We start from the raw sequence: 22,497 nt of genomic DNA, 5'->3' as shown, positions 1-22,497 counted from the left end.
AAACTATTATTCCTTCCGGCTGGATCATTTATTATCTGTTTTTATTTTAAGTATATTATTCATTCGTTATCTATATCCATATCAGGTAAATAACTTTTTACAAAATGACAAATATGCCCCTTACACAAATTATAGAATAGTATGACATCATACTCTAAAACGGTCTATTTTTATTTAAAAACTTTTTATTTAATGCTAATAAATAATTTGTATTTTTAGACAATAAAATCGTCTTATCGGGCAAAAGCGCTTCACAAAAACTACCATATCCCATATTATTCACTACTATCATACGCCATATTATTCACCACTAAGTACTCCGTAAGTCTGTATTACCTACCTATAAATTCTGATTTTGACATATAAACGAATAAACCCACCAAAACTTAAAAGCTAAACAAATTATACATAACCAAAAATATGTTTTAAGTAATTAACCCTACCTAGCCACCTCCTCACTCATTTTACCCCCTCGTCCCATTTCATGTGGCTCTCTAACCCTCTCTTAAAGTTCTGCCGCACTCCTCATCAGTCACCTCTTATATTTTTAAGCTCATTTAAACCAATCTTTGTTCATCATTATCTTTCTCCTTTTTGTGATCCTACCCATTCTCAAGTATCACCCTTCACACTTTTCACCTCTTATTCCGATTTCTATCGGGTCTCCACTCTAACAGAAAAAACAAAGATAAATTATCCTCTAATTTTCCGCTTATCGACAATTTCACATCAATATACATATTCTTTAATCTTTAATGCTTCTTATATTCGAATTTAATAAATTTAATGTCAATATTGGAGTTAATTGAAGAGTATAAGTAGAAGACATTCATGTAAGTATGATCCAAAAATTATACTATCTGGGTTCTTTTATTCGCTTGGTCCATTTCAAAGTGCATATTTTTTTTTCAATTTTTAAAATTTTGTCAATATGTTTTTTCCAAGATTTTTTCAGATCTAATATGCTCCTTATTTGACTATTTCTTATTTGTTATATTTTAGTATATTCATTAAGGAGTTTTTTTTATGTTTCTTTTAAAGGATTATTCGTAAATATTTTTTTTTTTTTTTGCTTTTTCCCCCCAAAAATCTTCACTTTCACATTAATTGTTACTTGTATTTTTTTCATTTTAAAAGATTTATCAATATTTTTGTTTCGAAAACCTTCAAATCTACAGTTTTTAAAAGATTTAGTAGTATAATTTTAATTATTATGGTGATTTACTTTTTTAAATAGGTCGATAAATGTATTCCCATTGATTAAGATTTATTTTCGCAAAACAATTATAGACATAATATTTTTAGATAGCTGGTATTTTTTTATTAAGATATTATTTTTTAAGGAATTTATATTTATTTACTATACTCTGTACTTCTTTTTTCATCATTTTCTTTGAACATGAAACTATTTTTCTTTTAATTTGTTTTTTTTTTTATGTAACAGTTGACTTGTTGAAATTAAAGTCAAGAAGATTATTTAATGTGGGTTGGAGAGTGATAACTGATTTACAATTATTATCACTAATTATTGAATTTAAGAAATTAAGATTTGACAATTGAATAATCAGAATATGAGTATAAATTTATTAGAGAGGATAAAGGGTAATTAAATGAGATGTAAAACATGGAGGGACCCATACAAAGCCAATTTTCTAAATTTTATCGACCAATCAGAAGCCTTTAAAAAACCTGGCTTTTATACTATGTAGATTTTATGTAAATATAAAAAAAATATAAGGATAACTTGGTAATGTTGTGGGTCAAATAAGGAATATTATCATTCGTGTGGTACGGTTGTATTAGTTAAGTGTTACCATTGTTCTGGTATGGAGGGAGTATAAGTTTGATTTAAGATTAAATTTAAACTATGTTTAAGATTAACTTATGCCCATTTAAGTATGAACTAATTTAAGTTTGATAAATTTCATAATTATTTCAATTTAAATTTAATTCAGTATAGTTGATGTAATTTAATACAGTATGAAAGAACATTTCTTTTAGATTTTGAATGATGTCATATATTTCTACATTTCTTGTGTATCGGCTTCTTTTCTCTTTACTTTAACTTTCAAGATGAGCTTCAAACTTTCATTTTTATTTAATTAAAAAAAATTATTTATTTTTTGATTAATATTAAGTTTTTTTTAGTTTTATCTTTTCTCCCACCCGCAGAAGTATAAAGTTGATAAGTTCATTTTATATAGACTTTATCTCCTTATTTTGGCTCTAATATATATGATTATTGCACTAACCTTAGTGATTTTATGAGCTAATATTGTATTCTAGTTGTCTTTACATGTTTTGTCATTTTGTAGGAAGTTGAGCTTTTAGAAGCTTATTCCATCACTTGTGCAAATAACTAGAAATAAGGCCAAGTAAAGAAGCAAACATTGGACCAACCTTGAAGTGTTACATGGATTTGCATGCATAAAGATATGGATTAAAATGAGAAATGCAAAATAAGGTCTTATGCAAAGTCAAGCCCAAGATTTGAAGTCCAACTAAGGTGGAAACTTTGGATGCTTAGTGAAGCTTTGGATGCTAATTTCACATTTAACCGAGTAAATTAAGATGGGATTAGTGGCTCACATTGGATCCCCTTTACATTTAATCAAGAAGTGAAGAGATTTGAAACAAGCTTTGGGATGTTCATTGGATGCTCTTAGGATGCTCACTAAGCATTTAACCGGATGATTGAAGTTGAGTTAATAGCTCACTTAGGAATCCTTTGGTAATTAATCAAGTAATTGATATATGATTTATTTGCACCTTATTTCCCTATTTCTTTTATGCATTCCGACTCATATCGAGTCGGTTTCGTGTGCTTTTCCTTGCATTTTGTGCTCAATCCCCGTACTTGTTATTTTGTGTATCCTTTTGCAGGAACCGAGTCGAGTATAGAGGAATTGGGGCAAGAAAGGCATGTTAATGCCTTTACATGAAGAAAGGGGAGATGAAGAAGCTGAAGAGAATCCTCTGCCGGCAGGCCGGCAGCCGGCCCACCGGCAGGGGACGTGGCTATGAGGAGGAAAAGGAGGAAACAAGCTGAGAATATGTTCTCTGCCGGCAGGCAGGCAGCCGGCCAACCGGCAGGGAACACAAGTCCAACACTTAGGAAATTTTTGAAGAGGTTTTTGGCCAAAAGTTTGAGGAACGCGCTGCCGGCACAGGCAGCCGGCAGCCGGGCAACCGGCAAAGGGTAGCTGGCATGAAGAAATGGAAGGAATTGTCAAGAAGAAAAATTCTCTGCCGGCAGCCGGCCCACCGACAGGGAATTACGCAACCCCTATTTTTCCTCAGTTTTTGAAGAACGCGCTGCCGGCACAGGAGGCCGGCAGCCGGCCCGCCGGCACAGGAACACGCAGCACGCAAATGGGCTTTTTCTCTTTTCCTCCCTTAATCCAATGATAGCCTATAAATACCCCCTCCTTAAACCCTTTGTACACACAACTCTAGATCTCAGAATATTTCCCTTTCCAAGTTCAAAACTTTATTAATCATTTTGTTAATCATTCTCTAATTAGATAAGTTCTTGAATTAAGTTAGCAATAGAATTTGGGTTGTAAGAAGATTGAAGGTTTCTCCTTCTTTATTATTCTATCCTAATTCATCTTTGTTATTGAGTTGGTATTGTTTCTTTCCCTATTTTCATTAGTTTACATATTGCTTTTCCTTCTAGTTTGTTTAATTGTTTTTGTTAAAAATTGCATCCTTGTTGTTTGATTGTTGTTGCTTTCACTTTTGTTCATCTTTTCTTAGTTCATACTTGTTATTTCCACCCAAAGATTCTATCTTTGAGTTGTTTGTGTTAAAGATTGTGTCTTTTAGTATAATCTCCTCTCTTATTTGTTTGTTAACCATTTGTTTACATTTATCTCACCTCTTATAATTGCTACAATAATCGTCATGCTTTCTCTCTATGTTATTTGTTCTCCCCCTCCTAATAGCATAATTATCCCCAATATGAGTGAGTAGATTTCCTTCTAGGGTTTAGGGGGAGTCTATATGGTTTTTATGGGCATGATTGTATGATTATTTGGGTCTTTGGTGAATTGTTTATCTTTCTTGTTCATGCACACAAGGTGTTTGATTGATCGCATGAGTGAAAGCTGATGCCCTTTTTTCATTATTGCTTAATTCCCCCATTGAATGAAAGTTTGTGGTGGTCTTGTTGTATGTTTAAGAGAAGTGTGATACTTAATGAGAGTTAGTTGTCACCTTTAGGATAATCAAGACATTGATTTTGCATTTTAGGATAAACTCTTACCATAAACCCCTTAAATCATCATGTTTGCCCTTAAACCATTTAGATGAACCCGAAAGCCCTAGCCTTTAATCATTTGAATTCATCTTCACTAGATTGTTTGTTTATTTGTTCTAGTAGTTAAAACCAAAACCCCTCCTTTCATTGTTGACTAAACTTGACTCTACGTCGGACCTAGTAGAAACCCCCGCCGTCTTCTTGTTCGACCCCGACTAAATACTACATTTAATTGGGTTATAAATAGTTTTGATAGAGGGAAACCACGACAATTTCTTAACTATCAAATGGCGCCGTTGCCGGGGATGGCGTTAGGTTATGCTTAGTTTTTGCTTAGAGTCTTTGCTTTAGTCTTATCTCAATTGTTAGTTTGTTTTAGTAGTTGTGTGTTCTTTGTAGAGTGTGTGATTTCTTGCCTTCCCCTAGTGTGTAAAAACACTAGGAGACTAACAATTTGTCAAGTGCATGCCTAGAAGGAACCACCAATCTCTTCTCTTCAACTCCGACCCCGAAAGGCTTTTTAAAACCTTGAGGACAAGGATCCTTGAGAGAGTTAGGAATAGTTCCCCTCAAGCAAACTTAGACCAACAAAATTCACACATCCCACAAAATATTGATACCACAACCACACTTTAACCAAACCTCACAATTGAGACTCTACTAGAAAACCCCTTTCATAACTTCCCTAATTATAATAGCCCACCCCAAACACCAACACATCAAGTACCAAATCCACCACCACAAATGGCTCTTAGAGATCATAACCGGCCTAACCATAATGATTCATGTAACCCTATCAATTTTGGCACCTTGGCCCCAAACAACTTTGAAATGCATCCCGCCCAAGTCGGGTTAATTGAGAAGGACTTGTTCGGGGGTCATATTGAAGAGGATGCCCATGCTCATCTCCGGAAGTTTAAGAGGAAAGTTTCAATGATGAAGAAGAATGGGGTGTCCGAAGACACCTTGAGAATGATGTTATTCCCGTTTTCATTGACGGGCAAAGCGGACCGATGGTTGAACATTCACCCACCGGATACTTTCACTACTTGGGATGCTTTGGCTAAAGCATTCATGGCCAAGTATTACCCTTCCTCCAAGACCGCGATGCTCCGAAATGAGATCCATACGTTCCAACAAGAGAATGGGGAGTCCTTGGGTGAAGCTTGGGACCGTTATCAAGACTTGATAGCGAGTTGCCCCCACCATGGAATACCGGAATGGTACATCACTCAAACTTTCTTCCAAAATTTGCTACCAAGGACTAAGGAGATGGTAAATGCCTCCGCGGGGGGAGGATTTGATCACTTGAATGATGAAGAGGGCACGGCATTGATCAAGAAAATGGTAGACTCGGAGGCAAACTATGGTTCTAGAGGGAACATGCTAAGAAGGAATGGGAAGTTTCCTAAGGAAAATGCCTCCAACTCCGAGACAAATGGCAAGCTTGACTTACTCACAAAAAAATTTGAGAAGTTTTCAAGAAATCAAGTGAATCAAGCCGCAACCTCATATGGGGCACCCATGGAAGAAGTGGCTCAAGTCGCAAGTTGTGAACTTTGTGGAGGAAGTGGCCACACTTATGACTTGTGTGGCAACAATTACAATGGGGTCTATGAAGAGAATGTTCAAGAGGTTAACGCTTTCCAAGCCTTTAACAACAATTCAAGACCCACGAGACCACCTTACAACAACCCGAATGTCTACAATCCAAATACCAATTTCTACCACCCCGGTTTGAGGAACCACCCCAACTTTAGCTACAAAAGCACCAATGTTCAAAACCCACAACACCTTCAACCACAAGCCCCAACCAACCCACCCGGTTTTGCTCAACAAAGGGGAATATTCCCTAACCCAAGACCTAATCCCGGAAATCAAAACTAATGGCAAAACAACAATCAAAACCAAAGTTATGGGAACCAAGCACAAGGATACCAAGATTTAGGTGGAAATCAAGGCAACCAAGGGTTTTACCAAGGGAATCAAGTGAATCAAGCGAACCAAGGGTTTGGGCAAGGGTATGTTCAAGGGTTTCAAGAGCAAGGTCAAGGATCAAACTTCAACAACAACGGTCCTAGAGCTAACTTTCAAGTGGGGCAAAACAACAACCAAGGTCCCAATGCTCGGTATGACTATGGGTTCCCTTTACCCATAGCCAACCAACCTCATCAAGAACCCCAAGGTGAGCTCTCTCAAGTTGAGCTTTTGAAGATGATAAAGAACATGCAACTTCAACATAGCCAAGAGATAGCTAATTTTGCTAAAGCTACTCAACAAGAACAAGCAAATTTGAGGGCTACCTTCCTTAAGGACATGAGGGAAATGGAATCTAGGATGGCTTCTCATGCTATGGCTAACCCTCAACGGCCGCCCGGTGGTTTGTTGGCTCAAGGACAAAGCTCCAAGGATGCCTCAAATAGCCACCATGCTCATGCAGTAGTGCTAAGGAGTGGTGTAGAGCTTGAGGACCCCTACAAGGACCTTGTGGTAGAAATGGATGAAGATCCCATGAGGGATGAGTTGGAAGTAACTGATGAAGAGGGAAGCTCACCCGTTGAACAATTGGGTAAAGCTAGAGAAGACAAGAACGGGAAGAAAACGTGTGAAGATTTGGCTAGAAAGGTAATTCAAGAGGGCAAGGATGTTGATGGGTATGTTGAAGACCTCCCTTATGAGGAGGAAGCTATTGAAGAGGTACCTTTGCAACAATCTAAAAAGGTAACAAGGAATTCGGCTCCTCCCAAGGTATCTTCAAATTCCCAACTTGTTCCTAAAATTCCTTACCCTTCAAGAGCCATAAAGAGTAGGGAAAACCTTAAGTATGCCAAGTTTTGTGACATGCTTGAGAAACTTGAGGTTACCCTACCCTTTACGGAGGTGATAATGAACATGCCAACCTACTCAAAATTTTTAAAAGATATTTTGACAAAGAAAAGAGTCTTGGGTGGCCAATAAATAGTGGCTATGGAAGAGGCATATAGTGCTCATATCCTTAATAAAATGCCCACTAAGCTTGGTGACCCGGGGAGCTTTTCAATCCCATGTGTCGTAGGTGGTGTGCCCATATCTAGAGCTCTTTGTGATTTGGGAGCAAGTGTAAGTGTTATCCCTTTGAAGGTTGCCAAGAGAATCGGCATTCAAAACCTTGCTCCCACCTCAATGACTCTCCAATTGGCGGATAGGTCCGTCAAGCACCCTATGGGGGTGCTTGAAGACGTACCCGTCAAAGTTAGAAAGCTTTTAATTCCCGCCGATTTTGTTGTCCTCGATATTTCGGAGGATAGCCACACTCCCATCATCCTCGGTAGGCCATTCTTGGCTACCGGAGGAGTTATCATTGATGTGAAGAATGGGCGGCTAACCTTCCAAATTGAGGGCAACAATGTCGAGTTTAACCTCCCAAATTTGATGAAAGGTCCAAGAGTAGAAAGGTTGAGCACAATTGAGGTAATTGATGAAGTAGTTCATGAAGTAGCCCGTGAAGAAGCGGAGATGGAAGAGGTTTTTCAAATCACTTTGCATGATGAGGCAATGAAAGAGGATCATGAAGTTGATGAGGAACTATTGAAGAAAGTGGAGGGCTTTCTCCCTCCAAAGGTACAACTCAAACTCTTGCCTCCCTCACTCAAGTATGCTTTCCTTGATGAGGGAGAGGCCTACCCGGTGATCGTTAATGCTAACCTAAGTGAGTCCCAAGAAAAGAAGCTTTTGGAAATTTTGAAAACTCATAGAGGGGCACTTGGGTATAGCATTGATGACATCAAGGGCTTAAGTCCGAGTTTGTGCATGCATAGAATAGTTTTGGAAGAGGGGAGTCAACCCAAGGTTGACGGTCTTAGGCGGATTAACCCAAAGATGGCCGAGGTGGTGAAAATGAAGTGTTGAAACTCCTAGAGGCCGGTATTATATACCAAATTACCGATAGCAAATGGGTTAGTCCAGTCCACGTGGTACCAAAGAAGAGGGGTATACAAATGGTTGAACAAGAGGATGACACCACCCTACCTACTAGACCCATGACCGGGTGGCGTATGTGTATTGACTACCGCAAGCTCAATGCCGCCACTCTTAAAGACCACTTCCCAATTCCCTTCATTGACCAAATGCTAGAGAGGCTCGCGGGCCATGCATACTATTGCTTCTTAGACGGTTATTCCGGGTTTTTCCAAATTCCCATCCACCCGGATGACCAAGAGAAGACGACCTTCACTTGCCCAATAGGAGTCTATGCCTACCGTAGGATGCCATTCGGGCTTTGTAATGCGCCCGGCACCTTCCAAAGGTGCATGATGGCAATATTTTCCGATTTCCTTGAAAAAAGCATGGAAGTCTTCATGGACGACTTTAGTGTCCATGGAGACTCGTTTGAGCTTGGTCTTGAGAACGTGGCTTATGTGTTGAAACGGTGTGAGGAGCATAACCTCGTCCTTAATTGGGAAAAGTGCCATTTCATGGTGGAGGAAGGGGTTGTCCTCGGTCACATCGTTTCAAGTAGGGGTATTGAGGTCGATGGGGCCAAAGTTGCGGTCATAGAGAACTTGTCACCCCCTTCCAATGTTAAGGGAGTGAGAAGTTTTCTAGGCCATGCCGGGTTTTATCGGCGTTTTATCAAGGATTTTTCAAAAATAGCAAAGCCCCTAACCTCATTACTCCTTAAGGATTTCCCCTTTGTGTTTGATGATTCTTGTCTTGAAGCTTTTAATAGGTTGAAGAGAGCATTGGTCACGGCACCAATAATCTGATCCCCGGATTGGAACCTTCCTTTTGAGATAATGTGTGATGCTTCGGACTTCGCGGTTGGTGCGGTACTTGGGCAAGTTGTGGATAAGAAGCATCATGTGATTTATTACACAAGCAAGACTCTTGACCAAACATAATGTGGATATGCTACAACTGAAAAGGAAATGTTGGCAATTGTTCATGCCGTAGAGAAGTTCCGACAATACCTTGTTGGGTCCAAGGTGGTGGTTTACTCCGATCACACCGCCTTGAGACAATTGATGGTGAAGAAAGATGCAAAGCCCCGACTCTTGAGATGGGTCCTACTTCTCCAAGAATTTGATTTAGAGATTAAGGATAAGGCCGGGTCGGAAGATGTTGTAGCCGACCACTTATCAAGATTGACCGTTGAAGACCATGGGATACAAGACAAGAGTGGACCCATCAATGAGTGGTTGCGGGATGATGGACTCATGGAAGTTACCGTCAAGACCCCTTGGTTTGCGGATCTTGCAAACTACCTTGTGAGTGGTTTCTTGCCGGATGAAATGGAACAAAGAGAAAGGCGGAAGTTGAGAAATGATGTTAGGAGATACTTTTGGAATGACCCACATTTGTTTCGCAAGTGTGGGGATGGAATGTTCCGGAGATGTGTTTCAAGAGAGGAGGGCTTGGAGATTGTCGACCGGGTTCACAATTCCGCCTATGGGGGACACTTGGCCACCTCTAGAACAATTGCCAAGATCCTCCAAGGTGGATTCTATTGGCCCTCCATGTTTAAAGACATCCACTACTTGGTTAAATCTTGTGATGCTTGCCAAAGGGTTGGGAACATTGGGAAAAGAAGTGAAATGCCCTTGACTAATATATTGGAGATTGAGCTTTTTGATTGTTGGGGCATAGACTTCATGGGACCCTTTCCCAACTCTTGTGGAAATGAATACATCTTGGTCGCGGTGGATTATGTATCCAAATGGATTGAAGCGGTTGCCGCCCCCACCAATGATAGCAAGGTTGTGATGAAGCTTTTCAAAGGCACAATTTTCCCAAGGTTCGGAACACCAAGAGTAGTCATAAGTGATGGCGGATCTCATTTTCGCAAAAGTACTTTCAAAGCTCTACTTGAATCGCATGGAGTGCGGCATAAAACCGCCCTTGCCTACCACCCTCAAACTAGTGGGCAAGTGGAAGTTTCTAACCGCCAAATTAAAGCCATCTTGGAGAAAGTCACCAACAAGAGCCGAAAAGATTGGTCCCAAAAGCTCCCGGATGTCTTATGGGCATTGAGAACCGCCTTCAAGACACCCCTTGGCACCACCCCGTATAAGCTTGTGTACGGGAAAGCTTGCCATTTGCCGGTGGAGTTGGAACACAAAGCTTGGTGGGCTCTTAAAGAAATGAATTTTGACTTTGATGCCGCCGGAGAAGTACGTTTTCTCCAAATGAATGATCTTGAAGAATTGAGATTGGAGGCTTATGAGAGCTCCAAAATTTACAAGGATCAAACGAAAAAATGGCATGATGGGAAAATCATGAAAAAAGAGATAAGTGTTGGGGACCTCGTTCTCCTTTTTAACTCCAAAATCAAGGTGTTTCCGGGCAAGCTCAAATCAAGATGGTCCGGACCCTTTAAAGTGATGAAAATATTCCCTTATGGTGCTTTCGAGCTTTGGAGTGAAGAAGGAGTAACGTTTAGGGTCAATGGTCAAAGAATCAAACGCTACTATGACGGTGACAACAAAGGTCCAATTGAAGTGCTCTATCTCGGGGAACCCCTCCCCAAGGAGAGGGCAAGTTAAAAATCTTGATCGTGTCATGGTTTGGTGGTGTTCCACAAGAACCACCATTTGTAAATAGCATGCATGTAGATAGAATTTGAGATAGTTTGGATTGAACATTCTTGACGAAGTTGAATTTGAAGGTGGGAACCCTAGCCTCGCCCAAGATCCCGACACGAACCGTCGGTTTGAAAGTTGAAAACTCGAAAAATGGGAAAGTATAGGAATTGGAAATTGCTTGTTGAGGAATAGAGGAAAAACAAGTTGAAAATGAAGTGGTGTAACTCTCTGCCGGTGGACCGGCAGCCGGTGCCCTCCACCGGCAGCGCGTTGAAAATTTTTGATAAAAATTTGAAGAAATTAAGCTGAGGAGAATCCATGCTTGCTGGAAATCAATGAAAAGTTGAAGGAGGAGAATCCTCTGCCGGTTGCCCGGCAGCCGGCCTACCGGCAGAGGAGCGCATGCTTAGCCAAAAAAATGAAGGAAACATTGAGGGAAGGGTTCCCTACCGGCAGGCCGGCAGCCGGCCCACCGATAGAGGATCTATTACGTTAATGAAAACTGGAGAATTGAAGAAGAAGGAATTCCCTGCCGGCAGGCCGGCAGCCGGCCCACCGGCAGGGGAATCACTGATGATCTAAAAAAGGGTATAGGGGTACGCTCTGCCGGTGGACCGGCAGCCGGTGCCCTCCGCCGGCAGCGCGTTGAAATTATTTGGACGAAATTTGGTTTTTGAAAAAAATTGAGGCAAATCCCCTGCCGGCAGGCCGGCTGCCGGTTCGCCAACCGGCAGGGACTCTTTATAACGCCCAAAAATCAACCCGAACTCCCCCTTAATCTCATTCTATCTTTCCTTTCTTCTTCATTTTTTCCCTTTTCCTCCCTCATACCTCACTCCATCACCTCAAAAACCACCCAAATCACCATTAATCCACCTCCACACCTCACCCTCCTTCATTCCCTTGCTCCTCCTTCCCTTTTTACCCATCCTTCCTTCATCAAAAATGGCAAACAAGAGGACAAGATCAGAAATGGCGGAAGCACAATGACGTTTGGTCGAGGCGGCGGCGAGTGACACTAACCCGGATCCCGACTTCCCGGATGTCGAGTTCGTCACACAAGAGCAAAAAGGTAAATTTATCTTGTTCAAAAATCGCCCCTTGACCCCGACTAAGTTCATTTGTAGACCGGCTATGAGAAATATGGGATTAGATGGAGAAATTTTTGAATTGTTTAAGGGTGTCGGTATGAAAGGGTTGTATGATTTGCACGAGTAAACTTATCCCCGCCTCACATGGGAATTCCTTAGTAGTTTCCGTCTTGATAAGCACCGACAAACCCGTATGGTCGACCAAGTGCACTTCCGGTTGATGAACCGTGATCACTCTTTGTCCCTTGGTAGATTGTGCCGAATTTTCGGCCTCAACAATCCCCCAAAATTTAAAGCACCCGAGACCGCTCACTTTTCTAGGGTGTGGAAGGCCATTTCGGGATTGGATGACCAAACCGGCGTAAAAAGGCCGGAAATTGCGTGTCATAATGTCCCCATTCGCATTTGGCATCGTTTTGTGGGAGGTTCTATCTTTGCAACCCATGAGCCATGGGTTTTTCGGGTTACCGAATTGGAGATTTTGGGGTCTTACTTACTCACCACCCCGGCCCCCTATGAAATCAATGTGGGTCACCATTTGGCCCTCCACTTGCAAAAGCTCTCTAATTCGCCGGGGCAAAAAGTCCCTCTTCATGTGGGTGGGATAATAACCCGAATTGCTAAGAGACTTGACCGCCCGGTGAACTTGAACAACTTGAGGTGGATCCGGGGGGAGACCTACATCACCAAAATTTGGTTAACAAAAAACCTCGAGTGGATTAAAACCAATCCTTTTGATGGGGTCGATTATTGGCAAGTGCAAAAGAAGAACTCCGTCCCAATTCCCAACGCCTCAAAATTCAAAATCAAGCCCGGAGAGGAATCCTACCTCCTTGAGATTGAGGAGGAGGCCGATGAGACCCAACCTCCCCCGACCAACCCCATCACCTATGGTCGTGACAACCGGAGGGAAACTCCATCCACTCTCCACTACTCCATGCCCTCCTTCCGACCGCCCACCTTCCAACCTCAACCTTGGGGGGGGGGGGGTAATTTCGGTGAAGGCTCTTCAAGCAACGTTCCTCCTCCCCCGCCTCCCATGCATGCCGACTTGGTCACGTTTATGAGTGACATGCGGTTGGGTTTGCAAACCGCCGCCACTGAGAGGAGAGGTATTGAACAAGATTGGATCGGATTTACTATGACACCTCCGTGGGTCAATTTCCGATCTACGACGATTACATGAGGAGGAACTACGAGCATCCTTCCCACCTCCACCCTTCTTACTACCTTGAGCCGGATGGTGGCTACTATAAGGATGCGCGGTTTGTCTACGCCGACATCAATATCCGGCCGGATTACTTTGCCGCCCCGGTTTTTCCCCCTCCCGCTTCTCAAGAGGAGGGGCATGATGCTCAATGGTTTGGAAGTACCCCCTCCATCTTCACCAACCCCGAGGTTGGGAGTGCCTCCGGGACGGTCACGGGCGGCTTCATTGCGTCCGGCGGGGGTTTCGGCGACTCCACCGTTCCCATGAACACCGACGACTTCCTTAGGGAGTCCGAATTTGGAACGGTGGACGGGGATGATGATGATGATGATGACGGGGACCTTGAGTCCTAAACGGCCTCGCGTTTGGCCTATCTTTGCTCCCTTCCCAATCCAAATATCAAGTATGTTTCCCAACAATCCAAACTTCTCATTCATATTTAAATTTTGTATGCATTTAGTTAGAAATTCATATAATTGCATTCATATAGAATTGCATTAGATTTCAAATTTGTAATATATTGTCACATTTAGTTATTGCATTCATATAGTGTAGCTTGCATCGTATTTCAATATTGCATATAGGTTAGATCATGCATTGCATAATTATTTGAAAACCACAAAAAAATTTGAAAAAAAAAAAAAAAAAAATACAAAAACATGTTATTTCTTTTCAAATATTCAAAAACCCAAAAACAAGTTCTTTTATTTCTCCAACTTGCCCTCCCATGTAAATGAATAAGTGTGGGGAGGGCCTAAAAAAAAACCAAAAACATGCATTTTAATTTCCAAAAACAAAAATACCAAAAATATGTTATTTTTATTTTCTTAAATTTCAAAATTACAAAAATATGTTCCTTTCTTTTACCTATTCTCTCCCTAGACTTGTTCCCTTGGAGACTTACTCGGAGACGAGTAATGTTTAAGTGTAGGGAGGGAAATATCCACTTTGTGAATATTTGTTTATATTTGTATCACTACAAAAAAAAAAAGAATTAAACAGCGATTTCGATTTTGGCGATCGAAATCGATCGCCAAAATCAATTTGGCGATCAAATCGTCGCCAAACGTCAGTCGCGGACCTTAGTCGCCTTTTCTAGCTTTGGCGACTAAAGTCGGTCGCCAAATTTGGCGACTGAAAAATCAGTCGCCAAATGCCAAAAATGGCGACGGATAGGGTAGTCGCCAAATTGGCGACTGATTAAAAGTAGTCGCCAAATTGGCGACTGAATAGCAGTCGCCAAATGCCAATTCAGTCGCCTTTTTTGGGTGACGAGCGATTTTTGGTGATGTAATTTGGCGACTGAATTGGGATTTGGCGACTGCAATTCAGTCGCCATTTTGGCGACTACCTTGAAATCAGTCGCCAAATTGGCGATCAATTTCGTCGCAAATCCCAATTCGGTCGCCAAAGCTACTGTATGTTTTGGTGGTTTTTTTCGTTTTCATTGCTAGCCAAATATTTACAACCTGCATACAAACCGATGTTCCACAACACCATACATCCCATTTCAACACACACAACACCATACATTTCAACCCAACACCTCCCAATTTCTCAAACTTCATTTCATATATTGAAAATGAAAGTTTTACAAGCTAAGCTATTCTAAATGTTCAAGTCTAAAGTGTTCAAGTTTTACAAACTTACATGCAAAAATCATCTTACTTGGAAGCCAACACCGGCTCCACTCCCCCATGTGGACCATGCGGATCATTTGGATCGTAGTTGGATCTAGGTCCGGGGTTACAACCTTGCCACCAATTCTCAAACATTTCCATTCTTTCCTTCATTTGCCGGAATTCTTCATCACGTTTGGCAAGTTCTTCATCACGTTTGGCATCACGTTCATCACGCTCTCTTATTTGACTTTGAAGTTGACTAATAATTCCCGGTTGATACGTGTTGCTGGGAATTGTTGAAGTCGATCTTCTACGCGTTTTCTCATAGAAAGCCGGTGTTGAACTTCCGGTACCATACACGTGCCCTTTCTTGAAGCCATCCACCAACTCATACCATATGTCATTGTCCGGTCTTTCTGGATTGGCGGCTTTTTCTCGTTCAAATGCTTCCTACAATATTAAACAAATGGTAGTAAGTTAATATGGTAACCACCTTATATACGACATTTTAAAAGAGAATAAACTAACAAAAATTAAGTGTTATGGAAAACTTACATATAATTGCTTGTCTTTTGGCTTAGTCCAAGTTCTAACCCCTTTTCCGTCAACTCTGGAATGCGTGTCCAGAAACAGTTCGATCATCGTCGCAATCTATTTGTGACTTCTTCTTTCCTCTCTCGAATGAAAAAACAAAACATACATGTTATAAAATCAACAAAAAATCTAACATAAAATAAACATGTTGCATTGAAAACAAAAAAAAAGTGTAAAATAATAGACAAAGTACTTACACCCAACATACGATTCCAGAACGATCGTGAACCCGCGTAATGAGTAGGCTCGTTCACGGCGTCTTCCTTTCCTCCTCTTTTGTTGAGGGATGCTTGCTTAGACTTCTTCTGAAAAGCTTCACTTTTGGTATGCTTTATTAAGCCTTCATACTTGTCACCTGCAATTACACATATGAAATCATAACTAATAAGTTACTGATATTATTTATAATATAAGAGAGTATAAGCTAATTAATACAAATAACAAAACAAGTTAATTAAATACCTTTCATGTGGTCTGGTTCCTTTGGGCGCCTAACTACCTTCCAAATCACGTCCCGATATCGTCGAGTACCGACGCGTCATTGTACCCGATACGGACATTCTGTTCTTGAGACGGTGACCAAGCAAATGATAACTACAAAAAAAAAAAGCGACAAAATTTCATATTAGTATAAAATAAAAGTATAACCTTGGTTCTTAAAAAATTTATCAAAATTAATTATTTGGTTTCTAAAACAAAGAATTACGGAAAATATATACCCGAAAGTTATTGAACCACGCCTCTCTTTATGCATGAGAAGCTTGTGTCCACGATGTAGGAATTGGACCCACGAAATTAGTCTTCGTGCTTTTCGTGACACCTCGTATCACGCAATCGTCCATAAACCTGCATTTATTTTGAACATGTAAAATTACAAAAAAAAAAAAAAGAAATAAAAATAGTAGACTAATAAAGAATAAAACTTACCATAATCCCGTCGGCTCAAGAATCATCCGATGATCCGAAGTGTACCGTATCGGCACGTCTTTGGCTCGTCGGTAGCGTCGCGCTCTCTCACCGTCACCGTCTATCCGCATCGGATCCTCCCGCACAAACTCCTCCTCCGCTCCGGACGCGTACTCTGTCCTCCTCCCGAGCCGCCTCCACGCTTCCTACCTCGACCGCTCCAGCCCATCTCAAAGAATACAAATAAAAATTAACACAAATAATGATAAATGAAAATTATATAGACTTCTAAATTTTAATAATTTACTCTTGAGGAATACAAAATTATACCAATTTAATCATCATCCTCATCCTCTTCCTCATCCTCATCATCGTCATCATCATCATCATAATCATCTTCATCTCCAAACCCCTCGTCCATCCTCCTTTTCTCCTCCTCCCTTCTCCTCCTCACCTCATCTTCCCCCCTCCTCTCCTCCTCTTCTTCCCTTGTCTCCTCCTCCTCCTCCTCCGCTTCATCCTCCCCCGGCAGTCTCTCTTCCACATCATAATATTCTTCCTCTTCCATGTCTTCACCATCTTTATTCTCATGCTCATAGTTGATTTCATCGGGTGGAGACAAAAGCGTTTCATTTGAAATGTTTTCTTCTTGGAAAAAAGTTGTATCAACTTGTGACCGTGCCTTTGTCTTAAAGATTGCACACCATGCATTTTGATTTCTATCATTTGTTGTGCTTGGATAAGTAGCAAAATACACTTGATGAGCCTGATGTGCAAGTATAAATGGATCATACTTAGAGTATGTTCTAGTACGATTCTCTTCTACAAGCTTGTATTGTTCATGTACTCTCATTCCAGCCACAGAATTATCCTTCCAGTCAACCTTGAATAAGACAGTTTTATAAGCTCGGTCACGTCCACTATAACTAATTTCAAAGATATCTTCAACTATACCATAGTATTCGTTGTCATCAAGAGAAGAAATAGTAACCCCCCAATTGCACCTAGCCTTACCTTTACCGTGGTTGAATGTTTGAAAATTAAACCCATTAACCGAGTATCGATTCCACGTTCTTACCATTTTTGAAGGACCAAAAGCCAAACTTCTTATCAAATCATCTTGAATATTCAACTCAATTACATGTTTCTGAAACCATGATGGAAATTGGTCCTCATGTTTGTCCCAAACATCATCCTTACTTATATTAGGATTCCTCTGAATGAAATCATTAACAAACTGTGTTTCGTATGGCTCCAAGAGGTCACAATTAGATAGCACGTAAAGGTGGGCACGATTATACTCCTTATCATCCAAATATCTTGTTTGCCCCTTTGATGAACACCCTTCATCATCTTGAGTTTGAAAAAATTCGGGTAAACTTCCGTCTACTTCATCCGGTTTCTCAACATTCAAGTTTTTTGCTTTGGTTTCTATATGTTTTTCAAAGTAAAGAGAACAAAAGTTTGCAATCTCTTCCGTTAAATAAGCATTGCATATAGAACCTTCCACCCTAGCTTTATTACCAATTTTTTCTTCAAATGATTAAGAAACCTATAAAAGTTAATGATGAATTTTATTAATAATAAAGTTAACATATAATAGCTAGATTAGTTATTATTATTAATTTTAATTTAAAAGTAGCTAGATTATCTTAATTACCTTTCAAATGGATACATCCACCTATATTGACGGGTCCCCAACTTTGGCTTCATATGGCAAATGAACGGTAGATGCTCCATGGAGTTAAAAATGCAGGAGGAAAGATCATTTCAAGCTTACACAATATATGTGGTATTTGCTCTTCTAGACGAATCATGTCATCAACACATATTGAAGAGGCACATAAATCTCGGAAGAATTGACTAATCTCAACAATTGCATTCCAAACGTTTGTCGGCACGAGGTGTTTCAAAGCAACGGGTAATAATCGCTCCATGAATACATGACAATCATGACTTTTCAAGCCTTGCAACTTCAGCTTCTTAAGATCAACACATCGACTAAAATCTGATGCATACCCATCAGGAAACTTCAAATTTTGTAACCACTCACACAATACTTTTCTCTTAGCTTTGTCGAGAGTGAAAATGGATGTTGGCTTAGACCCGTCGCCGCGAATGTGTAATTTGGGACGATGACAAAATTTCTGCAAATCTTTTCTAGAAGCAATGCTATCACATTTTTCACCTTCTACATCCATGATCATGTCAATTAGTTGCTCAAAGAAATTCTTTTCTATGTGCATTACATCCAAATTATGTCTTATCAACATTGTCTTCCAATAAGGAAGGTCCCAAAGAATGCTTCTTTTAAACCAACCGTTTTTCTGCTTTTTCAATTCTTTAAATTCTTCCTCGGTACCATCAATAGGGGATGGTAAATCACATACCGTCTTCGATATCTTATCCCCAGGCACTCGTTTCGGAGGGGCATCAAGCACCTCTTTACCTTTTGTGAAAGCTTTCTTGTTCTTCCTATGTGGATTTCCCTCTCGTAAGAAGCATCTATGACAATCAAACCAGCTTATTTTCTTGCTATTAGGAAGCCAAAATGCTTTACTTTCCTCCATGCAACAAGGACATGCTTTTTGTCTTTGTGTAGACCACCCAGATAGCATACCATAGGCGGGAAAATCATTTATTGTCCACAAAAGGGAAGCTTTAAGTTGAAAATTTTGTTTTTTAGACACATCATAAGTTTCCACCCCAACTTCCCACAAATATTTCAACTCCTCCACCAATGGTTGTAAATAAACATCCAAATTACGTTTTGGGCTTTTTGGTCCGGGAACAATAAGTGACAAGAAGATAAATGGTCTTTTCATACATAACCAAGGTGGTAAATTGTATGGCGTGACCATAACGGGCCAACAAGAATACTTCCTCCCAAAATTACCGAAAGGATCAAATCCATCCGTACACAAGCCAAGTCGTACATTGCGGGGTTCCTTGGCAAAATCGGGATACATCTCGATCAAATCGTTTCCATTCTTCCCCATCACTAGGATGACTCATCTTCCCCGGAGCACGTGTGTTTTCTTTGTGCCATCTCATTTGTTCGGCAATGTTTTTGGTGGCATAAATTCTTTGAAGTCTTGGTGCGAGAGGAAAGTAAAACAATTGGTTACATGCTATTGGTTTCTTACTCTTTTGGCCCTCTTACTACCGTTGCCTTTTTTCAACACCAAAATCAGTATCTCCTTCACTTGTCTCATATATATCCGCCCCACAATCTTTACATTTGTCAAGCAAAGCATCATCTTTCCAAAATAGCATACATCCTTCGGGACATGCATCAATCTTTTCATGCGGTAATCAAGACCTTTAACTACTTTTTTGGTAGTATAGAAACTTCGGGTCATGATATTATCATCGGGGAAAGATTCCTCAAGTAACGAGGCAATGCCATCAACAGCAACAAATGGCATATTGAACTCACATTTCAAGGTAATTAGCCTAGAAGCGGCTTGTAACAATGTCATTCTGCTTCCTTCATACAAGTGTTTTTTCGAGGCTTTTAACATGTCAAGAAAGGCTTTTGCTTGTGGGTGTGGCGGTTGTTCTTCAGAAATAGTTGTATGGTCATCACTATTAAAAATAGTGGAATCCATAGCATCAACAACCATCTCTCTATATGGGTTCTCATCATTTTGTATTTGTTGGGTGTGAGTTTGTTCATGAATTGGAGAATATGCTTCTCCATGTGAAATCCAATTGTAATAATTTGGCTTAAACCCGTTTATAATGAGATGTTCTTCTACTACAATGTCAAGTTGGTATTTCAGGTTTTTGCATTTGGCACAAGGGCACCTAAGTTTTTTGTCTACCAAGTCATATTCATCTTGTTGTTTAGCAAATTCAATAAACTCGCTAACACCCTTTATAAATCTAGCGGTAGGACGTCTTTTCTTATTGGAATGGTCTAATCTTCCTTCATACATCCATGAACGTTCCAATCTCTTCATTTTAATCTAAAGAAGACCCCAAAGTAATTTAAACATTTTTAAAAAATAACAATAATATTACATACAAAATTTAAACATTATACTCCACATTATACAATAAACATATGAAAACAATATATAAATATTGTCAATAAGTAATCCATCTTTGAATGGGGTCCTTATCACTCCAACCTAAACCCGTCAATGTACGTTTCAAGTCACTAGCAAACACACTTGTAATTTATTAATGAGGAAAAAATTGGCAAACAATTCCCTTGATTCTCCAAATACACATATACATGTATTCGGAGAACATTAAAGGGATCGCCACCAAACTCATTCCTCATTAATAAATCACAAGTACGTGTTTACTACCTAAATGACTTGAACGTACAAAGACGATCCCAAAATGGGGACTATTCAAGAATTACTCCTAATGAGTAATTCTTGAACGGTACTAAGTCAACATCAAATCAAACAACAACACAATCAAGTACTAAATTAATTAAGTCAATCAATAGCCCAATTCAACCACATAATAAAGGCTTCTATCCTAAAGTCCGTAACATAATTTGAACTAAAATTAGTAAATTTAAAAGGTAACAGGTAAGAGGAGGTTACCTAATCAAGTAAAAACAAAAATGAAAAGAAAACAAGAAGCAACAACAGTAGCGGTGACAACCCTGAAAAGAGAAAAGAAAAACAAAAATAACAAGGTTATTCTACCTCAATTCATCAATAACATGAATTATCAAACTAAATTTATCAAAATCAAGTCCTAAAGAAGGTTCTACTTAGCTAATAGATAATTTCTCTTAATCCAAAAGACGGTTCCACTTAGCTAATTCCATTAATGCAAAAGACGGTTTCACTTAGCTTAATATTAATAATAATAAGACGGTTTAATTAGTAGTAGTAGTAATAATAATAATAATAATAATAATAATAATAATAATAATAATAATAATAATAATAATAATAATAATAATAATAATAATAATAATAATAATAATAATAATAATAATAATAATAATAATAATAATAATAATAATAATAATAATAATAATAATAATAATAACAATAATAATAATAATACTAATACTAATAATAATACTAATACTAATACTAATAATAATAATAATGAGACGGTTTCACTAAGGCCCACCGCACCCACGGACCACCGCCACCCACGGACCACCGCCACCCACCGCCGACCAAACCCCCACCCATAACCCTAAACCTAAACACAAACCCCCTTAATCATTCCCTTTTAATTCAAACACAAATTAAACTAAATCTAACTACAAATTAATCTAACATACTAACTACAAATAAATCTAACAAACTAACCACAAATTAATCAAACTAACTACAAATTAATCTAACAAATTAAACTAATTAAACTGAAATTAAACAAAAAAAAACTAACCTAATTAAAGAGAGTGATGGAGGCAATGAGAACGGTGGCCACGGTGGTGGAAGTGGTGGTGTGGTTGTGTGGTTGTTGTCGTCGCCTTAATCGCCCGTTGCTGCTTCCTCTCTTTTTTTTTTGTTTCGAAAGAGTAAAGCAGGAGAGAGGAGTGTCCGTTTTTCTATAAAAAATTTTGGCGACCGAAAAGCCATTTGGCGACTGAAATTCAGTCGCCAATTTGGCGACTACTTTGAAATCAGTCGCCAAATCTGATTATCGGTCGCCAAATTAGATTCCCCTTTTAAAAAAATCAGTCGCCAAATTAGCGACTGATTTCAGTCGCCAATTTGGCGACTACCAATATCAGTCGCCAAATTTCGGTCGCCTGTTTTAGTTTTTCTTGTAGTGTATATACCTTTAAATTTGATAAAAATTCAAAAAATGCCTAAAAATTGAAAAATTTCAAAAATTCCAAAAACATTACACTGTACATATATGTTGTTTGTTGGCTAACCTTTGGCATAGACATCGACCATTCGAGGCAAAAAGGAGCTAGAAGACGCTTGGTATACTCGTTCTAATCTCTTACTCCTTTACCGTTCTTTCTTTTTTATCTCTTGAGTATATGAAGGAGAATGGGACTTTGTGCCTTGGATGTTCCCTTGGGGAACTTTGGTTGTTGGCGTTGATGTGCTGCTAGGTTTAGTCAAAATTGTTGCATGTCTACTTTATGTTCATTTCCATTTCTCGCATGCATTTGTTTCTCTTGTATATATATGTTGTGTTCCCTTCTTGTTGCATTGAGTGTGTATATAAATTTTTGAACAAAATTTGGTCTAGGAAGGGAGTATGATACCCTCTATGATGATATTGTCTAGGTCGTGTCTTTCCCCTCTTG

The 22,497-nt window shown here is 39.5% G+C and overlaps 1 long non-coding RNA gene and 1 other non-coding gene across 2 annotated transcripts; both read right to left on the bottom strand.

The window, feature by feature from the left end:
- Nucleotides 1–5,368: 5,368 nt before the first annotated feature.
- Nucleotides 5,369–5,475, bottom strand: LOC141610352 (small nucleolar RNA R71). The gene has a single exon (XR_012528255.1). It is a non-coding gene; the product is annotated as a small nucleolar RNA R71 (small nucleolar RNA).
- Nucleotides 5,476–15,529: 10,054 nt separating this feature from the next.
- Nucleotides 15,530–16,171, bottom strand: LOC141607434 (uncharacterized). Its single transcript, XR_012526917.1, has 3 exons — nucleotides 16,058–16,171; nucleotides 15,801–15,932; nucleotides 15,530–15,693 (listed from the first exon to the last, which is right to left on the bottom strand). It is a non-coding gene; the product is annotated as an uncharacterized LOC141607434 (long non-coding RNA).
- Between the last annotated feature and the right edge of the window lie 6,326 nt (nucleotides 16,172–22,497).

Source organism: Silene latifolia, chromosome 10, assembly GCF_048544455.1.
Source record: "Silene latifolia isolate original U9 population chromosome 10, ASM4854445v1, whole genome shotgun sequence".
Lineage (NCBI taxonomy): Eukaryota > Viridiplantae > Streptophyta > Magnoliopsida > Caryophyllales > Caryophyllaceae > Silene > Silene latifolia.
The sequence above is the reverse complement of the archived record's forward strand: the minus strand, read 5'-3'. Positions and strand labels throughout refer to the sequence as shown.